This window comes from Mchenga conophoros, linkage group LG18, assembly GCF_057382185.1.
Source record: "Mchenga conophoros isolate Kocher_MC1m ecotype Shallow Benthic linkage group LG18, M_conophoros_male_GT1.1, whole genome shotgun sequence".
Lineage (NCBI taxonomy): Eukaryota > Metazoa > Chordata > Actinopteri > Cichliformes > Cichlidae > Mchenga > Mchenga conophoros.
In genome coordinates, this window is record NC_140543.1 from 24,672,483 (window position 1) to 24,684,598 (window position 12,116).

The following is a 12,116-nucleotide window of genomic DNA, read 5'->3' on the forward strand; positions in this document are numbered from 1 at the left end:
TGGTGCAACCTAGGTCACGGCTGAAAACCAGAGGTGACAGTGCCTTAGCTTCAGTCGCACCTAACCTCTGGAATAACCTCCTTCATACTATTCGCGCATCTGACTCGATCCAGACCCTCAAGTCTCGATTGAAAACCCACCTTTTTAGCTTAGTCTTCCCGGCCTCCTAGAGCATGCCTTTTAAGTGTACTTTCTCGCCCTCCCCTTTTCTTCTCTTTTGTTTAGATTGTTTTATGGATTTTATCTTTAAATCTTACTTGCTCATCTACGTTCTTGTATGCTTGGTTAATCATTGCCTCCCACCTGCTAGCTTATCTGCTTTTGTACTTTGCTACTGTTTTACTGGCTACCTCTGGTTTTAAATGTGCTATACAAATAAAGTTGTATTGTATTGTATTGTATTATAAGCTTATTGGTGTGACCCTCTACAATAATTCCAGTTTCACATGTACGCCTTGGGAACATTAATTGCCATAGTCTGAATTAGACTTCTTTCTACCATAGCATTTCAGTCATGTTAAAGTCTGGACCAATGACTTTCAATAATATATGAATGATACATATAATATATAATATGTTTTTACAGTCATTGGTCTGGACTTTTGACTGGGCCATTGTAACATGTTGATTCTTCTCCTTTTCAGCCATTCTGTTCTAGATTCGCTGCTGTGCTTGGGATCATTGACCTGTTGACCCAGTTTGGGTCTTTAGCTGTCGGACAGTTGGCCTCACAAAAGAATATAACATAACAATATAACAATATAAGATACTCAGGTCCAGTGGCTGCAAAAAAGGGCATCCCCTTTACCCCAATCACCCCTTTTCTTTTAGCCAAATGAGGCGTTATGCGCATTATGGAGAAATATCTGCAGTTTGGTCTCATCTATCCAGATGACATCCAGAAGTCTTGTAGTTTGCTCTGATGTAAATTTTCAAAGTTAAGCCATGCTGCCAGGTTCTTTTTAGAGAGAAGAGACTTTCTCTTGGTAATCCTTCTAAGCAACCTGTACTTGTTCTGTCTTTCTCTTAATGTACTGTCATGAGCTCTAACATTTAACATGCTAACCGAGGCCTGTAGAGACTGGGATGTAGCTCTTGGGTTTTTGGCAATTTGTCTGAATATTGCACGATCTAACCTTGGAGCTGATGTCCTTTCTCATTATCAAGACACACCTGAATGCTCCAGGCCAGCAAACTAAAAAAAAACCTTTGCTTTTCACACTTGCTGTTGATTAATAAATCAAGTGTATTTTGATCAGCAGCACTTTGGCTTTATTTTTGTTAAGTAAATGATAAAATTGAATATTATATGCACTGTAGATCATCTCAGGTTGTAGTTATTTCATTTTAATTCCTGTTAAGGACAAGATTTATTTTATGTCCTCAAATATAAAACCTTAAAATAACTCACAGTTACTGTGTTATGGCTTCTTGTTCATGAAATCCTGCTGTTTATAAATGTACAAAGGATCCAAATTCCATGAAATATCTGTCACAACAGGATCTTATTTAAACAAGCTTGTGCGATGTTTGTTAACATCTAGTACGAAGGTCGCACCAAATATCTCCCTCTGCTTTTATCAGTTCCTGCTTCATCCAGTCCCCAAACATTATTATACTGTATTGTATGAAATAATGAATTCCAACCTTGTAATTAATTAACAGCTGTGTACAGAGCCCAGCCACAATGTACAGCCAGTATTTTATTGGATTTCTAGAGTCTTATTTTCCCCATTATTTCTGTTACTGATTAACTACTGTTTACGGTGACCTAAAAAGGAAGTCTCCAAATCAATATGGTCCTTTTTTTTTTTTGGAAACCTCCGTGATTCATCTGTTCTTAGTTCTTAGTTCTTGTCTAGTTTTAATACTCTGGCTAAAGGACTTGACGGCAGCAGCTGAAAAGGTGATGTTTCTTTCTACCTTTAATGTAAGTTTATAAAACTCAGATGCATTAATCAGATTTTTTCCCCCCTATATGTTACACAACTTTAAAAAGCCAAGAACAGTTCTGTAAGTGATACATTAATAATCTATTCATTCGCAAAATTATGTCCTCCATCGGGATATTGTTTCTGTATTTGTGTATGTCGCCATAACAATTCCTTTTTATTATGCCAAATTGACCCCATACACATAAACATGCGCTTCAGACTTTTACAGTGTTCTTACAATTGTTTTAAACTTCGGTGAGAGATAAAACTATTTATAAGCACTCTGAGATCTAGGTTATACTCTAATCCGGTTGTTCAGTGATGACGCTACGAATCCTACTTCCGGGCCTAAAGTAGTCTGCGTTTAATATGGCTTTTGTGTTGTTAACATGTTTAATGTTATGTATTTTCTTCTATTTGATCTCAAAAAGCTCCTAAAACAGTCAGTGATCACTGTTGACCTCCCTCGGCTTTTATTACCGCTAATCATTTATTTAAGCTCAGTTTTTAAAACCTTAGGATGTAACTACAGCCCAGCCCATGCAGCAGTATGAATGACTAACCTCGTATTGTGGATGGATTATCTCAGTTATTCTCCTGGCTGAAGTTTGGTCCTTTTACAGCATCCTGCCATGCGATTACATTTGTTCCTGACCACCGAGAACACTCACGTTAACTTTTATCGAGTGGAAAAAAAGTTAGCTTGTTTATATTATGCTAACATAGCTGTGTCGCTAGCGGTCACGTAGCAACAACAACAACAACAATCTTTATTTATAGAGCACATTTAAAAGCCTTGGGCATACCAAAGTGCTTTACATAAAACAATAAAAGGTTCAAACATTGATAACGGATAAAAAAATAAATAAATAACGAGTTATGTTCATAGATAAAAGCTACCAATAAGAATGACTACAGCACATGGGTAATAGCAAGATAAAAGCTGTACCACCATAATAAAAGACACCAATAGAAAGATAGGAGGGAATTAATACAAGAGGTCAATAGGTCACAGCAACCAAACAAACAAACAAACAAACAAACAAACCAGCAATTAAAAGGTGGAGAAGGCAAGTTTAAAAAGATATGTTTTAAGCTGTGATTTAAAAGAATGAATAGAATCAGATGCCCGGATGCCAATCGGGAGATTGTTCCACAGCACAGGTGCAACAAGAGCAAACGATCGATCACCTCTAGTCTTAAGTCGAGATCTGGGCTGAGCCAGCAGTAACTGTGACGATGACCTTAAAGCCCTAGCAGGAGCATAAGGGTTTAAAAGGTCCTTAAGGTAGCTGGGTGCAGTGTTGTTAGTAATTTTAAAAGTAAACAACAAAATTTTAAATTGAATACGATATTTGACAGGCAACCAGTGCAGATCGGCAAGGACAGGAGTAATGTGGGCAAACTTGCTGGTTTTGGTTAGAATGCGAGCTGCAGCATTCTGAACTGTCTGTAATCTCTGTAAAAGGGAAGAGTGGAGACCACAATAAAGTGAATTACAATAGTCTAGCCTCGACGTTACAAAGGCGTGGATGAGCTTTTCGAGATCTTTATGCGGGATATAGCGCCTAGCCTTAGAGATAAGACGAAGCTGGTAAAAACTAGATCTGACAACAGCAGACACTTGTTTGTCAAGTGAAAAGGAGCTGTCAAATAAGACACCCAGATTCCTGACAGTATCAGAGAGAGAACAACTAAGAAAACCAAAGGCATCCCGGAGTTTGGCACGAAGGGCATTACTACCAAAAATCATAATCTCGGTTTTCTTCTCATTAAGGATAAGAGAATTCGACAACAACCACTTCTTGGCCTCAGACATGCATTCTCGGAGGCTATTCAGAGACAGAGCAAGATCGTCGTTTAGCTCAAAATAGAGCTGGATATCATCTGCATAATAGTGATAAGCAATATGGTATTTCTCAAAGATGGCACTTAAAGGAAGCAAGTATAATGAGAAAAGGGTAGGGCCCAGCACAGATCCCTGGGGGACACCACAGCAAACAGGTACAGCCGAGGAAGAGGATGTAGCCAGATGTACCGTAGAGAGCCGATTGGAGAGATAGGATTTAAACCAATCCAGGGCAGCGCCCTTGATGCCTACAGTGTGCTCAAGTCTCGCTAATAAGATATTATGGTCAACCATGTCAAATGCCGATGATAGATCCAAAAGCACTAAGACTGAGGGGCGTCCATTGTCAGCCATTAGTAGGAGATCATTGAAAACACGAAGCAATGCTGATTCTGTGCTGTGATGTTGTTTGAAGGCCGATTGAAATTTATCATTTATATTATTCTCATCAAGGTAGGTCTGCAGTTGGAGCAGAACCACCTTCTCAAGTATTTTAGCCAGAAAGGGAAGCTTAGAAATTGGCCTAAAATTGGCAAAATCACTAAGCTCAAGGTTCCTTTTTTTTAGAACAGGTTGGATTATGGCATGCTTGAGAGCTGAAGGTACATAGCCAGAAAGCAAGGAGAAGTTCAATATGGACAATAAACAAGGTCCAATTACACTGAAACAATCCTTAACAATACGGGATGGGAGAGCATCATGTACACAGTTAGTATTGTTCAGTTTATCAATTAGACGCTTCAGAGTGGAGAGAGAAACGGGTTCAAATTGATAAAAAGTGGCCGAACAATCAGGAGTAGACATACAATCAGTCACCAGAGGAAGAGTAGATCTAAGGGATAAAACTTTATCTAAAAAATAGTTTGAGAATTTTCCACAAAGACCCGGGGAAGACAGCAGTGGCATAGAGGGACGGGGGTTCACCACAGAGTTAAAATTTTTAAATAGAATTCGTGGATTATCACCATTAGTGGTAATAATTTTAGAGAGAAAAGCCGCTTTAGCCGTTCTGGCAGCAGTTTGGAACTTCGAGCGGCTAATACGTAAAATATCATAAGAAGACTGAAGTCTATCACTCCTCCACTTCCTCTCATCACGCCGACATATACGTCGTAGGGCACGAACAGAATCATTTAACCAGCATTGTGAGTAAGTTCTAGGGCGTTTCATCTTGATGGGTGCAACAATGTTAAGAATCGAGGAACAGGTGGTAAAAAGAGTATTAGTAGAGTTCTCAAGTGTGTGTGGGGAAGAACAATCCAGCATACTAAATGGGGAGTTAACAAAAGACGTAGTAAAGTTGACCACAGTATTGGCATTAATAGTGCGCGTAGGATAAAGAGGAGAGTTTAGGTATTGTCCAGTATCACCCAGGTCTACATCGAAGATGACCGGGGAATGATCAGAGAGACCAGTATTCCTGATTTCCTTAATGCAAATGTCCACATTGAATGAAAAAACCAAATCAAGGGTGTGGCCTTGAACATGGGTAGGCTCATTCACCCACTGAATAAGATTAAAAGAATCAGTCAGCACAAGAAAGTCTTTAGCCAATTGGTCATTCATACAGCAGACATGAATGTTAAAATCTCCAGAAACAATAACAGAATCATATTTAAAAAGAACGGATCCCAAAAAATCAGCAAATTCAGAGATAAACATCTTATGATATTTAGGCGGACGATAGACCACGACACACAAAGTGGTCCGAGAGCCCGTCAGTTCCAATAGCTGAACTTCAAAACTGGAATAGGTTGGAGAGGATAGCAGCCGTGCATCATGTTTATTATTGAAAACCGAGGCTAAGCCACCACCTCTACCAGTTAGCCTAGGTGAGCTAAAGAAGGCACAGTCAGGAGGTAGAAGCTCAGAGAAGGGGATGAACTCACCCGGAGAAGTCCAGGTCTCCGTTAGAAATAGGACATCCAGTCCCGAGGTGCGAAAAAAGTCATTTAGGAGGAAGGCCTTATTTGAAAGAGACCTGACATTAAATAAGGCCATCCGAATCCGGGGGGCCAGGACCTTTGTAGTAGCCCGTCGCAAGGAGCAAAGGTTGTTATGTTGAACACCGCGGCCAGGCGGTGTTATCCAAAATCGGGCAGAGTGGTAAGCCACTGGGCGAGCAGGGTAGGTTTGAAGGCCGACGGAGCAAATCCAACGGTGGGTTAGCAATCTAGCCGCAGAGTGGCTGCTGAGATAGTGGAAGAAACAGGATAGCTCACGGCTTGTAGAAGGGAAGTCCATAGCCATGGCTCTGATATAAGCCTTAACGCGGACACGGACGCCGCTCCTCCTACCCCGTTTCCTGAAGCGTTTCCTACGGAGCATGGGAAGAGGAGGATAGGTCACATAGGTAGGGGAGACAGGCATCAGGGGGATAGCGGCACCGGCGGTCCCAAGGCAGTCAGGTCGTTGAGAACAGGAAAACCGAAGATTCAGGAGCGTGTCTCTGTCATAAGTTATTAGTGTACAATCACCTAGAGAACATAAAACCAAAGATAAAACAACGAGAAGTACAACGCCAAGGCGAAGACGTGGTCGGAGACGGTCAGCCATGCACACCGGCGCCATCTTGCTTCCACGTAAGGACATCATTATATACCAGCTAGCCCAACTTCAGTAACCCTACAAACGTCACTGCTGTTTAGTTTTCTGTCTTCATTTATGCTGGAAGTGATAACAGAGCTGTACGTTTTAATTTGTTTCCAAAACCCCGCAGTCAGGACATGCTATATTGTATTTAGATAGAAGCTAGCGAGCTAACTCCCTGCTGACTTCTAACTCCGTTAAATGTCATAAATTCCGTTTTCATGGATGCCTGGATGTTAAACTCAATTGTTACACCTGGTAGAGCAGAACGCTGATCATTTTATTAAAGATGAAAGACTTTAGACAGTTTTTCAACTCTCAGTAATGCCATAGTGATCGTTTGATATATGGACCTGCAGCGGAGTTTAGGTCCAGACACGGCTAGTGACGTCAGACTGAACAATCGGATAGGGATGTTTCCAAATTGATTTGAACTGTGACAGGAGCCAAAAGTTAAACATATTACACCAAACACTGAATTAATCACAGTGTAATATGAATTTTAACGTCTGAATAATTAATTTCCAGAATCAATTCTGTAGACATGATCTTTTTTTTGTTGTAATGGTCCATCAGAACCCATACCCACAGAATTTTGTTCCTCTCTTGAAAATTTGAGGTTTGAATATGAATATCTCAAAAACCTAAAAGAAAACTTTTCTCAGTCAGTTGCATCTTGAGACACAAGAATCGTGTTCTGTTCAGGCTACTGACATTTCTGCTTTAGTGTTTCAGCATGAAATTTGGATGAAAATAGTATTTGCTTCAATTTTTGTGACAAAGACTTTCATGTTTCAAATAGTTCTACATTCTTTATTATGTATTATTATGAAATTGTGTGTGATTTTTTTTCCCATAGTTTATCTAGCCAATACTCAGTCCTTTGTTGATATATTTGTCCACATCCAAATTAATAATTAATTAATTAATTAATTTAGATTAATTACAGATCCTTGTTCATTTTGATGGTGACAAAGGCCAGTACAAATTCCAGGTTGTTATTTTTAATAGTTTGGTCTTAAGTGAGCAGAACCAGTGAAACTATTTCTGTCACCATAAAGATGCTTAACCACATCTTAAGTGCAAGTTCAACAGTACATGTCATTTTTTCAAAATGATAAAGAAATGCTGCTGGAACTGTTGATGTTGATGTTGTTAGTAAATGTAAGATATCTGTCAGCAAATCAGCAAATAAATGCAGAACTGTTTGCTAGAGTAAAAGCCACACACACCACTAAGGAAGTGGTCTGATGATTCACATGGCAGAACACTGGAGTATTAATTTTGCCCACCGTTCACTTTGGCTGTAGTCGTGTATTATTTTAACTCAGATTTGCGATGAGGACAGACATAGAAAGGATGTTAATAATCCTGTTCCACAATTAATTCATTCAAATTGATACTTTTTGACATATCTAAAACAAAAAATACTTCTGTTAATATCACTGCATTTGCATAGTACATTTGGTCATGTGCATACCTGACAATTAAGGCAAAAAAGAAGAGAGAGAGAGAGAGATTACGTTGTGGATACCGACTGTTCGAGGTTGCAACAGGAGCACGTGTCATTAGGTTTGTAAACTGCAGTGAGTCACATTTACTTGTAAACTTTGCAACATAATTTTAACCTGAATGACATCACTTCTAACCCGTATGACTGGATGGCCAAGGCATACTTGCAGATCAGCCCAGTTTTAGGAAGATATCAAGGAAAATTCCCTTTAGTTCCATCTACTTCCTCAATTGTCTATCTAATTTAGGTTTGCAGGAGTACTGGAGCCTCATCCAGCTGTCATAGGGCAAAAGGTGGGGTACACCCTGGCCAGGTTGCTGCTGTCATTTAGTTGTGAGATTGTGAAACCTGAATAAATTATTCTGGATGAGTTGAAGCCTTCTGCTGCTAGACTATATGGCTGCATCTTTTGGGGAATACACAATCAGAGCTGAGCAAGAAACATGCCAAAGTAACTGAGAAAAACTGTAATACAAGCCGATTTAAGGTACTATGTTGTAAAAAAAATAATAACTTCATTGTTAGAAGAATAAAATAAAAGCTCATTGGTTAGGCAAAAGTGTGAGCTTATGCACGACAGAAACCGTCTGCACTGTGGAGAGAAAACTTAAATATCTGTAACCGGATGGTATCACTGCTAATAGAAAGCAATTAAGAAGCAGGGAGTAGGATAGCATTTTCACCAGCACGTGTATTTCTGTTAACATGACCAAATAGTCAGTCAAGGCTATACTGCTCTGGTTTGTTCTTGTTTGCAAGTCTGAAAATAATTCATCAGAGCAGTGGAGTGTATCAGTAGAAGGAGGGAAACCACAGCTGTAAAAGTGCTAAGCCACAACCCCCAAATGATCAAATTAATTTCCACGTGCTTTCATCTCAGGGACTGAACTTGGGATAGACAGAACAGAATTGTATAGGAGAAATGGTACATTTTCCCTTCAGTAAGCCAGACGAATAAATAATGGTGCACTACACAGATGTGGTTAGAGATCAGAAAAATTCTTGATTCTTCCTTCTTGCAAGACCATAGCAATGAATGACTCCTGTGCCAACTCATAAGGGAATCCCACACCAGCTCTTGAAAGGGCTTGTGATTCTCAATAGGGTAAGTGTGTGCGTGCGTGAGTTTGCTCGTGTTTTTTTCTCCTGGCTCCTGCTAATCTCCTGACCCCAGATGGAGAACAGTGGGTGAGCAGATTCTATTTCCTGCTTGATTCAATATTAATAGATCGGTGTGCTACTCTGCCACACTCTTTGCTGGGCAAAAAACGGAAGACTGCTGCCTCCTGCCTTGGCTCTCAGCCCAACAACTGGTTATGTAGGAAATGAGACCATGTGAATGTCGTGTCATAAATAAGAAACAAGAAGCACAAGGAAAACTGAATAAAGTGAGTAACCTGAGCAGGTGAGAAGGACAGGACTATGGATTTACTGCAACATAATGTGCTGTAAGCAGCTATGTGATGGGGTAAAAGTCTAGCTGGGATTGAAAGCATACAGCATACAAAGTCTACAGGGGCCATGCTGATGCAGAGGATGATACGGGTCTATGTCCAGGAATCAACACAATTTGCAAATAGTTTGTTGTGTTCACTTGAATTTAATCCAAAATCGACATATCAACTGTTGGAACTGAGAAATTTTATTTACTTATTTATATGCTAAGTATACAGTACTGTGGAAAAGTCTTGAGCAATTTATCTTTTCTTTACATTTAGCTAGGAAACAGGTGCATATTATTACCTCCTCTTTACGAATACTGAAGTGATGAATGTAATATGTGTAGTTTTAAAAGGAAGTATTTCCTATTTTTGTCTGTGAAGGTTCTCAGTCATCCAGGTCATCGTAGTCAAAGGAGCTTGCAAAGAAAAGCGTCTGGACTTCTTTAAGTTGCTTGAAGACATTTCACCTCTCATCCGAGAAGCTTCTTCAGTTCTAAGGTCAAATGGTGGAGAGTCCCAGATATAAACCTAGTGGGAGAATATCCCCTCACAGAGGGACAAAAGGACCCCTGAACGCCCACTCACATCCTGGGCCATCTGACCTCAGGAATTCGCGTGATAAGGTGGGGCCAGGTTTCACAATGAGCTCACCCGAAACCCTGGCTGATTGGGACCCACACCCATTTTCATACCTTGGCTCATGTGATTAGAGGATCATCAGGGGGTCCTTTTGTCCCTCTGTGGGGGGATATTCTCCCACTAGGTTTAAATCTGGGACTCCCCACCATTTGACCTTAGAACTGAAGAAGCTTCTCGGAAGAGAGGTGAAACGTCTTCAAGCAACTTAAAGAAGTCCAGACGCTTTTCTTTGCAAGCTCCTTTGACTTGTTCTTATACATGTTATACATTTATTACCAACCTGAGAGTTTATCCGCTGGTGATTCGACATGACGAATGACTTCTGAAGTCTTAATTCAGCTCAAGATGCTGTAGATTCCAGTCAGTAACACTTTCGGTCCGCTAGTAAAACGTAGTTCTATTAATCTGCGCTCGATTACTCTTGAACTGGACGTAAGTCCCCAAAAACTGAATTTTGGAACTGAAATTGAATGGTGAGAAGTGAATCTGAAATTATTCGAGAGCTAAACTTTTAAAGGATAAAATACGGTTTCAAAGAAAATTAATTCATTTTCAAAATATAAAATTCAATTTCTATTTAGTGATGATCATTTTCAAACCAATAAATTGAATTTCAAATTAGGATAATTCATATTCAGTTTTTAAAAGCATTTATTTAAGTTACAATTCAGATTCGAATTTAACTTATTCAAATTCAGTTTCTGATGGCACAGATTTCTGCCCATACAACTGATCGTCTCATTATCTGTGTCTAATCGAGTAAGACAGGATTGACTGAAGGAGAATGTTCTCCTCAAAGGCTTCCTACAAAATCCTCCTAAAGGGAAAACAAAAATGGCTTCAAGTCAACTAATACTAATCCTCCCAACTGTGGGATCAAAACATACTCCCCAATTAAAGCTGTGCTGGCCAAGCACATAGCATTACACTAACAGGACAGGCAGGACAACATGCTCTGTACGTTACAGGATCTCTATTATTGCTGCAGAACAAGGACGGTTCGTGTATATGTGAGCTATTGATGGAAACCCAGCTACAACAGTACTACAACAGCAGAAAAGCAAAGAGAAGCACCACGTGAAGATCCACATGAAAAGGTGCATTCATCCTGGCCCTACTAAAACAGGAAGCGGGGGCATCGTAATTCACTGAAAGCCTCATGTGACCGTTGCAGGCAAACTGTGTTGCTGTGGACAAGCAAGCCGCTGTTGATCATCATCATGTTGATGGAGGGAGTGCGTTTTTCTTTAGTCACTCTTGATGCACACTAGAGCCCGGGGAGGCAGGGAGCTCTCCTGTCTCAGCAGCCACACACACACACACACACACAGACTCGAGCCGTTCGTCTTCTGCTTACTGATCCACTGACTTTCGCAGATTTTATCAAGATGGCTTGGAGAGGAGGGAGAACACTGTCATTTTATCGGCCAAACCTCTGTTTATTCTAAGAGAGGTACTGTTTCTCACGGGGGGACTCGGAAGGAAACAGAAAAGGTAAAGACTAAATTTATAACAGTCCGCTGGGAATGGCAATGAGACGTGGCTAAACCGTGTTTTCTTTATTCGGCTGTGATCGCGGTGGGTAATTCAGCCAAACTGGTAGTCTCTCATTCTACCACCAACAGCTGTATTATCGCAGTATTGTACTGCGGGCTCTGGCATACTCGCTGTTGTTATGAGCCTTTTTATCCGTACTGCCTCCGTGGACCGTTTCACCAAGCTCGCTGTTGTACCTCAAAAATGTCTGGAGCAGCGCCGCGCTAAACTGTAGGCCTGCCGACAGGATGAAGGCAAAACTCCCCCTGTGCCAACGCAGCGTTGTTAGCATAACGAGTGGCTAGCCGAGGCTACAATAGCTAGCCGTTCATGTCATCTGTCGTCTTTTCCACAGCTCTCTCTCACTCTCTCTCAGTAAATATCTGGGTAATCATTTGCTACGACGACGTCAGGGTAAGCGGACTTGACTAAGGCAAACCCTTGTTAAAACGGCCGTTTTATGAAAGACTGGGACACAACTTTTGACCACTCAAAGTTCCGTTATGTTTGTTCTTGCTAGCCAAGGACCTCCCTGCGGTCTCAGCTGAAGGTAGGCGAATAACGTGACTTACACCTGAATATAGAGACCTGACCTTAAATGTGGCCTCTGATAC

General features: G+C 40.6%; 1 protein-coding gene across 9 annotated transcripts in view; it reads left to right on the forward strand.

The window, feature by feature from the left end:
* The first annotated feature begins 1,816 nt into the window (after positions 1 to 1,816).
* The window catches only part of st3gal3b (ST3 beta-galactoside alpha-2,3-sialyltransferase 3b), a 48,507-nt gene continuing 38,207 nt past the window's right edge, over positions 1,817 to 12,116 (forward strand). For 2 of the 9 annotated variants that reach the window (XM_085253398.1, XM_085253406.1), the window contains exon 1: positions 11,122 to 11,460. The gene's annotated coding sequence lies outside the window, so the exon portion shown is untranslated. Of the gene's footprint in view, positions 1,931 to 11,120; positions 11,461 to 11,538; positions 12,053 to 12,116 lie in introns of those variants that run through there. The other 7 variants (XM_085253400.1, XM_085253401.1, XM_085253403.1 and 4 more) reach the window with 7 other exon arrangements.